The following is a 10,426-nucleotide window of genomic DNA, read 5'->3' as shown; positions in this document are numbered from 1 at the left end:
ACAGGGTGCAAAATGGATAAAAAAAAATCAAAAAGGTCAACTTGTGCACTTTGCACCCTGCTCTGCCATTTGTAAATGAGGATCCACTGTTGATTCCGGCCCTTAGCCTCCCTGAGGTGGCTCCTGTGATGCTCTCCCCCCTCCTCACTGCTCTTACTATATCTTGTGTCAGAGCTGGTCTGGGGTTGATCACATCACTAGTGCAGAGTATAAAATCAATCATGCAGAGCGCTCACCTCCCTAGTTCACACTTTTATAGTGCCAGGTGCTGTACTGTGAGACCCACCCCTGTCACTGGGTCAAATTGATATCCAGAAGAAAGCCAGCAGCACACTGAGTCTGGTTGCAGTTGTGTTCAAAAGGAAATTTTATTTAGCCCATATGCAAAAGGAAACGTTACCTTTTGCATATGGGCTAAATAAAATTTCCTTTTGAACACAACTGCAACCAGACTCAGTGTGCTGCTGGCTTTCTTCTGGATCACTAGTGCAGACAGCGCAATATCGCTCTCTCACATTAGAAGAGCCGGTTTAAGACTCGAATATTAAGCTCTTAAAGTTACCAGGAGTGGCTTTTTGCCGCCCCTGGTGACTTACTTCTTCTCATTTATACATGAATAATCAGTCTCACTACACATTTGCTTCTAATGTATGCATTAAAACATAATAATAGTAGTAATGAATAATTATAATAATATGAGATGTTACCTAGCATACAGTATAATTTAATTCAAAAACCTCACTGTAGTAATAGAATACATATTGAGGTTCAAACCTACTCCTATTTTTAGCCTCCGGGGTTGTAATGCCTTTAGTTTATTAACCCACAAATTTCTTTTTAGAGATCACATTTCTTCCTTCTGTCCAACATTTTCTTTATGTTGAAATTCCCATAAATGCTTTGTTTGATGAATTGCTATTATGAAATGTAATGTAACATGTTAAAATGTTACAAAATGTTGCTACATGACAAGGGCAGGGACAAATACCTGCTTTGTGTCCTCTTTAATTGTGTCCTCTTACTTAAGTCCTAGAGATGACAGGTCATGCACATTTTAATTCCTAGGAAAAGTGATTTGTCACAGCTTTATTAAATATACATGTTACACAGATTCTGTAATACCAACACCTTGAACATAATAACAACCATTGTTCAGTAATGTTAACACTTATTTACGTAGCTGAGTAACCCCTGGCAATGGTCCCCAGTAGGTGTACATGTAACCTTACCAGCCACCAGTTGCTTGACCTCCTCTAGTATGGTGGATACGCCAGGTTTCCATGACCTACCATACACAAAAAAAAACTACACCTCCCATAGCCCTTTGCCCTTAGAGAGTATTTTTAGCAAGCAGGTACCAAACACCATGCCGCCATATCAACCTCTTGCCTTCTGAAGCACTAATTCCATTGCCAGGGACCTGCCAACACTTGTGTGACGAAGCTTCCTGAAGTTCTCACTCTGATCCGACCATCCAATGAGCTTACCTGAATCCATGTAACCCAGTCACAAATGTGACAACTAACACAAGCTCAGTCAAAGTAAAATAATAATAATAATAAAACAAAATATGTTATACTACATTGTTACATAATCATTCAGCTATAAAGTTGGTGTAAGCTATAAATCTCACTCTTTATTTGTAGTAATAAACCTGTCTACATGTAAATTAATTTGCTGAATGACTTAATCAATAGGAAATAATAAACAAGGCAATAAAAGAAAATATTCCCAAAGATACCTTCTGCCAGGCACACTCCTGAAATGCTGCAGCCCAGTAGGGATGTCGCGGACTGTTCGCCGGCGAACTTGTTCGCGCGAACATCGGGTGTTCGTGTCCGCCGCAAGTTCGCGAACGTCGCGCGACGTTCGCCATTTTGGGTTCGCCTTACCTGGCGCTTTTTTTTGCCATTTCTCCCCCAGACCAGCAGATACATGGCAGCCAATCAGGAAGCTCTCCCTCCTGGACCACCCCCACACCCCCTGGACCACTCCCCTTCCATATATAAACTGAAGCCCTGCAGCGTTTTTTCATTCTGCCTGTGTGTGCTTGGAAGAGCTAGTGTAGGGAGAGAGCTGTTAGTGATTTGAGGGACAGTTGATAGTAACTTTGCTGGCTAGTAATCTACTTGATACTGTACTGTATTGTAGGGACAGAACTCTGCAGGGATTTGAGGACATTTTAGGTTAGGTAGCTTTGCTGGCTAGTAATCTACTGCAGTGCTCTGTATGTAGCTGCTGTGGGCACTGCTTCTGATCTCATCTGCTGACTGCTGTAATAACCCAATATTCCTTGTAAGGACTGCTTTTATTTTCGTTTTTGTTTTTTTACTTTGCTACTATAAGAGCCCAGTGCTATTAGTCTAGCTGTGTTGGGGAGTGGGACTGGTGTGCTTCTCCTCCTAGTAGTTCACCACTACCAGCACCACCAACCAGAGTCAAAATTGTTACAAAGTATCTTATTTGCACCTGCTAGCTGTTCTGAGCTCTCTGCCAAAAGCTAATTAAGTTAGAAACTGTTTTTTTTCTGGCTGTTCAGTGCAGAGAAAAGAGGGACTTTCCAGTACAAAAGAGGGACAGGGGGTTGAGTGGTCAAAAGAGGGACAGTTGGGAGGTATGCAAGTGCCACCTAGCTGTGTGAGCTTTTTCACATTCTGTCTAAATAACAATAATAATTCCGTGTCCGTAAACATCACCTGAGTGATGTTTTTACAGCAGCAATAATATATTCCGTATCCACTACTGTATATATTGCCCTTGCAGGCATTGTTTGCCCAGTCTTTAACCAAGTGCCACCTAGATGTGTGAGCTTTTTCACATTCTGTCTAAATAACAATAATAATTCCGTGTCCGTAAACATCACCTGAGTGATGTTTTTACAGCAGCAATAATATATTCCGTATCCACTACTGTATACGTTGCCCTTGCAGGCATTGTTTTGCCCAGTCTTTAACCAAGTGCCACCTAGATGTGTGAGCTTTTTCACATTCCATTAAAGTCTACGGGCGTCAAAAAAAAATTGTCGCGTGGCGAAATTATTTTGTTGCGCGTCTTTTTTTTTTGACGCACGTCTCCATACAAGTCTATGGGCGTCATTTTTTCGGCAAACCGAGGCAAAAAAATTCGCCCATCCCTAATCCCAGGCATGTTACTTCTGGTGAAGTTATATGCTGTATGAAAAAAATACTTATGCTGTACGCATATGCTCATCCTTTATGATCAAAGTTCTGGTGACATCAGAACTTTGATCATAAAGGATGAGCATATGCGTACAGCATAAGTATTTTTTTCATACAGCATATAACTTCACCATTGAACTCATACTTGTGAGTTGTGATCTATCCTCTCTGGAGGTGGCAGCGTCCTTGCTACAGGAATCACTAACTGTTTCCCTGAAATTCAATGACTTTGATCCCTATACAGGTGGTCTGGTCACATTGGGGTACTATACCCACTATCCTCCTTGTTGGACCCTTGAAATGCTCAGCTAACTGAAATTCTGCATGTCTCTCACTCCTGTGCCTGACTTTCACTGACTGTGACAGAGCTAGATATCACTAAACTTTGCCTAACCAGGCCTGGTACCCTGTCCAGATCCAATCATGTACCCACCTCCCAGCTAGGTGGGTTCCAGGAAAAAAAGCTCTGAGCACATGTATGCTTTTCATTTACTTCCAAACTATAAGGAAAACAGCCTAAATAAAAAACAGCTAAACTCTTGGGGTCCCTATACTCTTCCCCCAATTAGAAATGTCAAAATCCCCATTGACTATACCAACCATTTACTATCAGTTATACTGTATAACTCAAACATGTAAATTTTGTACATTACACTTCAACAGCCTCTCCTGAGGACTGAGCATGGTACAATGTATCCTGCAAAAAGAACAAATCAAAACACAAATTTTCTCCTTGTCATTGTAAACTTTACTAACTTACTAGAATAATGGGGCTAAGACCCTATACAGTAACTCATACTGGGTCCATTTCCATAACTTTAGAGCATGGCCTAAATCCCTTTTAGGGATCTAACCTCTATATATCACCAACATTTAACTAAGACTTTGACTTAAATAACATCATCTTATAACCAATTTACAGTGACTCTCCTGAGCCTACTCAGGTACAATGGCTTTACCTGAAATATAGAATAAATTATACATGTGATTTTAACTGCTTTACTCTTTTTCTAGTCAAATTCAAGGTTCCCGATCTCCTTGAAGAGATTATGCAATTGGAAGGGGAAAGAAGAAACTGGGATGTAGACTTAACTTTCAAACTCAATTAATTGAAGCTGAGACACTCAAAGTCCTCACACCATGGCGTTCCTGGCACCCTGTTTGGTTCAGTCCCTCGAAGGGTAACATAAGAATGAGATGCTCAGACTTTGGAATCTTTTTTCCTCTCTATAGGTAACCTAATTGAGCATTTTTATCAATACAGACCTCTAATGGTCAATCAACTTTTCCAGGGCTTGAATCCTCCGCACATGCCCTATCAGCAGAAATTAACTCCCTCAAGAGTAATAGAAACAAGTCCCTCCTATGGGATTTCTACACCATCTTCAGAGATCTTCATGGTCTCATAAGGGATGTAGTCATACGGCTTTTCCACCTGTTTGCAATGCTCAGCAGTGGAGTGAATATAACAGAGCTAGCTATCAATAAACTTTGACTAACTGGGCCTGGTACCCTGCCCAGACCCAATCTTGTACCCACCTCTCCCTTGACTCTGGAAAGGGAAGTAATCACAGAGGACTTATTGAGGGCCTTAGGGTACATATTTATCATGCTGTGTAAAAAAAATTTGCTGAAAAAACAATGTAAAAAGCTGTGTAATTTTATGCCATGCTCGCTAGGGGACATGATTACTAATTTTCAATACATTATAGACATAGTGGGTGATATTTTTTCACATAAAAAAATAACAAAGAGCAGGAGGAATGACACGGTGAAGGTAGTTAAGACTGGAATTCCCTGACAGATGATGTTTTAATTTCAAATTCCCTTGGACAGGCATGATATCCAGGGCTACAGTTATCTCAAGGAATACATTTGGTTCTGTGTATTTATATTGTGACCCTGGCCTGCACATGTACTTTTAGGGGGAAATTAGGGTGTGGTAGGCAGGTAGCAAAGGATTTTTGAGCTAAGAGACAGGGACACCAAGGCTTAAGACAAAAAAAAACCACAGGTTTATTATGCACTGGGCATTCCCAACGAAAAGGCAACAAAACACAGTTCTTGACAAAACCTTCAGGGTACAGTACAACAACGTCACTGTAAAACATTCAGGGTTTTCTCCCCTCTCTGGTCGCTCATCATCAAGGGAAACTCTCATCCTCTTGCATTTTGAAGTATTTGGGCTTCACACTCAGCCCTGCTGACTTCCCCTCCTGGGACTCACCAGCATGGGGATTAAGGCTCCAACCTCTGGAACTCTCTTGATGGCAGCAAAGCTCCTTCTGCCAGGCAGTTTCTCTCACAGTACCAAATTTCCCTCCACTCTAGGAGGTGTTTGGAGAGCCCTGAGCTATGGGAACACAGCCCTTTCCAGTTAGGTCCTTAAACACACTCTTTTATGTGCATTTTCCAAACACCCTGTCACAATATATATGCAACTATAATTATATATATATATATATATATATATATATATATATATATATATATATATATATATATATATATATATATATATACATTTATTTATTTAAGGACAATTTGAGAGCTTGAGGTTATGGAGTCGTGCCAGGATGCTGTAGCAAAAGTTTTAGCAAAATCTAAGCAGATGGCATAAAATGAGTCTAGGTTTCACCTCTTCATAGAAAGTAATTAAATGTGTTTGGGAAAAGATCTATTGTGCCTAAACCCAGACTTTAATACACACATACATGCATTTACAGAGCTTTACACACAAACATACACAAACACACACTTTTTTTAGTTCTTAATTTTATCATTTTACCTCTTGTAGTTTCCCTAAAAACTGTTGATTTCACAGTGTGACTATTGGATCAAGCATTCTGACCACTAACCACAAACCACTCTTTTAGTTATTTTGTTATTTTATCGATTTGCCTAATTGTATTTAATTTTTGTGCTTTTATTGAGGTTTTATGCTTGCATTATTGTTCCTTATATTTTTTTAGCATAGCTTTGCATTACAGTAGTTTAGAGTAAAAAGACATAATTGCCCATTGTGGATTTGTCAGAATGTATTCTTTACTAAAATATATGGTTTTGGGGAGTTTTTGTACTTGTGGCACATTATACTTGGTCAGGGGGCTTGGTTTACAGAAGGTGAATCGGCAGCCAAGAAAACTCATATACCCTATTTTTATATGAGGTCCGTACATGCCACCTGCTTTGTTATATTTATGAATATTGGGCAACAAACTGTTAAGTAGACCCTTGGCATTAATATTTAGGGTGTTTTCCAGTTGTATGCAAGAAACTGCCTTTAGTTTAGTTTTGCAGTATGGTAGTTTGGAGTAGAAAGACATAACTACCCATCTTGGATGTGTCAGGATATGTACTTTACAAAAATATATGGTTTTGAGGGGTCTTTGTACTGATAGGGGGTCTTGCGGCACATAATACGCAGTCAGTGGGATTTGTTCACAGAAAGAGAATTGCTTTGGTATATCTATGCATCAAACTGTTCGGCAGACCCTTGGCATTCATATTTAGGGTGATTTACCATTGTATAGAAGAAATTGTGTGAGATAAATGCAGCAAATTGCAATATTTTTAGGTGATTTTCAGAAATGTCATAAAAATTTCCCACCTTTAGTGTAGCTTTGCAGTATGGTAGTTTGGAGTAGAAAGGCATAAATAATAATGTTGTATTCATCAGAATTTGTACTTTTAAAATATATATGATTTTCCAGGGTCACCATACTTTTTGTAGCTTTTACCACACATAAAACTGGCAGTGTATTTATAAATTAGGGTTAATGTAAGCCATCAAATAAGTCAGTGCCATGTACTTCGATAAACTTGTGTACATTGGTTATCAAACTCTTCATCGGACCATTTGCATTCATATTTATGGTGTTTTATCTTGGTACCTACTGATATGTGGGAGATCAGATCAGTGTCTGGGGCGTCCTAGGCCCTCTGGGCTTCTGACACAGGCCTGCAAGCCCCACGATGCACCAGTAATTAGTAAAAATTGGAAACTTCATAGAGCTTGAGACTTGCTCTACCACAATAATCACCCATGGCACAGGTTAAATACGCTCAGATAGACTGTATAGCCCCCTTCATTATCTTCATATTATAGAACCTGGTGTGATATTTTAGATACCATGTTGGAATGATACAGAAAGTTACTTTCTCAATGAATGTCTGCTATCTACCCTTCACTCTGAACTCCTTCTTTTCTGTTCTCCTTCTTCCTTCTTTTGTACCTAGGAACTTACTTTGGTATGCTAATGTGTAGTTTACATTTATACACTTGGATGGTTATCTATAGTCCACTGTGCTTTGTATTTTATAAAAATTTAAAAACTCATTTAAAAAAGTGGAAACTTAGACATGGTTGCCATCAGTAAGATGGTCCTTGGGCAATTTTTGACAAACCTGCCTCTAAAACAAAGGGGCTAATAGGAAGATGATCAGTGGATCATGATCATAAATCTTATGCATTACTATGTTTTCTTGATTTATGAGTCATTGTTATAAAAGTATTTGTGTTTTCAAAACAGATGCAAGTTGCATATTGTATTTAGAGCAGGGGTTGCATGGCTTCCATCATTCAGCATTAGAATAGCAAAAGTGCATGGTTCTGTGCTTAATAACATCATCTTGCTGTGACTGCCACCTCCCTGGAGCAGCCACCCTTTTATTAATATGCACACTTCAGCACAATTTAAAAGAAGATGAACACAATGGGGCCTGACCCAATTATACATAAATTAAAGTAGCATGTTTGAATGCAATTACCTTTAATGAATGGTGTCAACAAGTTGTACCTATTTTAAAGAAGAATTGTGGTTGCAGAAATAAATACACTTTTGTATAGTTATGTACAAATAACTTTCTGTACAATGTGCAGAATGCAGCAAATCCCTCCTTATTTTGACCCTTAAAGGAATAGTAACTCCAAAAAAACAAAGTGTATGAAAGTAATTAAAATAAAATGTACTGTTGCTCTGCACTGGAAAAACTCTATTATAGTTTATATAAACAAGCTGCTGTGTAGACATGAGACAGCCATTCAAAGCTGAAAAAGGAGAAAAGGCACAGGATACACAGCAGATAACAGGTAAGATATGTAGTATACAAATTGATTCTTATCTGCTGTGCCCTGTGATTGAATGGCTGCCCCCATGGCTACACAAGCTAGTTTATATAAACTATAGTTGTGTTTCTGAAGCAAACACACCAGTTTTACCAGTGCAAGGCAACAGTAAATTATATAATCATGCCTTCCAAACACTTTTATTTTTTGGTGTTACTGTTTAACCTTTAAGGCTGTTGAAATTGTCCCTGTGGGATTAGTAAATGCCTAGCCATTTAGTCTATTACTAGTTAGTTTATTCACTTTTGCTCCAAAAAGTGGGATTTGTAATAAACAGAAGACTCTGGTGCATGCTACTGAATGGATAATGCTTTTAGTTTGAATGTGAAAAGATGCTGTGGTATGAAAGAAAATTACTTTTCCACTGCATTGTGCAATATTCTTACCACCATTAGCAGTTTTACAACATTGTGCAGCTCTGAGCTGCATTAGTGATGGGCGAATAAATTTGCCAAAGCGAAGTTGCGTGTTTCTCCACCAGCGAATAAATTCGTGAAACTGGTGCGAAGATTTAACGGCATCAAAAGATTTTGGATGCGCGTCGGAAAAGTCTCTTGCGTCAATACTATTCAGATGCCCATTGACTTTAACACCAGTGTCAAAACTGACACTAGCATCAAAATTTCTGTGTATTGATGCGGGTGTTATTCGCGTTTCGCAAAATTTCCCCCTTTCGCGAATTGCGCAGGAAATTTTGGGTGAAATGGGAGAAATTCTTCCATCACTATTGCACAGTATTATACAAAGTATTATTTTTAGTATTTTTTATATATGTTTGCTATTATTGATTCATTTGTACATTGACACAGAATGGTGCCATGTATATGGGTGGAGCCTTTTATGTAGGTAATGCATGTTGCCATAATACATGTATTATGGCAACATGCATTACCTACATAAAAGTGATCCTTGTCAGTGCTTTTGGTACACACCTTAAAAATACAACTACCCTGTCTCGCTCATTTAGCCCATTCAAATTTGAATTTTTGAATAGTTTTTTGGTCAAAACTCACAGATTAGAATTGGGAATAATCCAAGCTCTATTCAAATCTTATCAAACCTTTACCCTGGGAATAATTTGAATTTGACTATTCGCCACCAAAAACCTGCCGAATTTGGACCATAGCAACCAGATTGCTGAAATTGCTAAATAAGGAGCTGCTGGATGAAAGCTAAATGACTCAAACACCACAAATAATAAAAAAGGAAAACAATTGCAAATTCTCTTAGAATATAACTTTCTTTATCGTATTACAGGTTCATTTAAAGGTGATCAACCCCTTTAAAGGTCGTTTGCTCATAAAATCAGACCCATAGGCAACTATATAACATTTTAATCCTGAGTTTTAAATATTTTTAATAGGGAAATGATGCTATATTCTGCTGTATATTATACTTAATAACTAATGCCCAGGGCATGGTTTCCAGACATGGGATCTTGCTGTCAATTAAAGCATCATGTTAAAATTGATCACAATATATAAAAAACACAATGGCATTGTTTTATTTAAGAACTTTTTAATACAATCCATTCCCTGTAATTAGTTTCTGAAAAATAGATAGCTATATATATATATATATATATATATATATATATATATATATATATATATATATATATATATATATATATATATAAATATATATACAGTATATATACACACACACACACATATATATATATATATATACACACATCATACATTAATAAACACTAAAAACACAAATTATTACATTACATTTTATTAAAGTGGATAAATTTGTATATATGTGTGTATATATATATATATATATATATATATATATATCTATATATATCTATATATATATAGATATATATAGTTTCCAAGAAATGCTGTTGCACTCTAGGGGCTTTTAAGAGTAAAAAAGCTTTATTGGAATCCAATAAAGCTTTTTTACTACAAACGCACCTGGAGTGCAACAGCATTTCTTGGAAACTATATATAATACTTCTGTTAGCACCAGGGTATTATCTCTTTTTAAGTGTGTGCAGCAGCCTTATGGAATATATATAGATATATATATATATATATATATATATATATATATATATATATATATATATATATACAGTATATATATATATACATACACATAC

Source organism: Xenopus laevis, chromosome 8L (assembly GCF_017654675.1).
Source record: "Xenopus laevis strain J_2021 chromosome 8L, Xenopus_laevis_v10.1, whole genome shotgun sequence".
NCBI classification, from domain to species: Eukaryota; Metazoa; Chordata; class Amphibia; order Anura; family Pipidae; genus Xenopus; species Xenopus laevis.
This window is presented reverse-complemented; position numbering follows the sequence as displayed.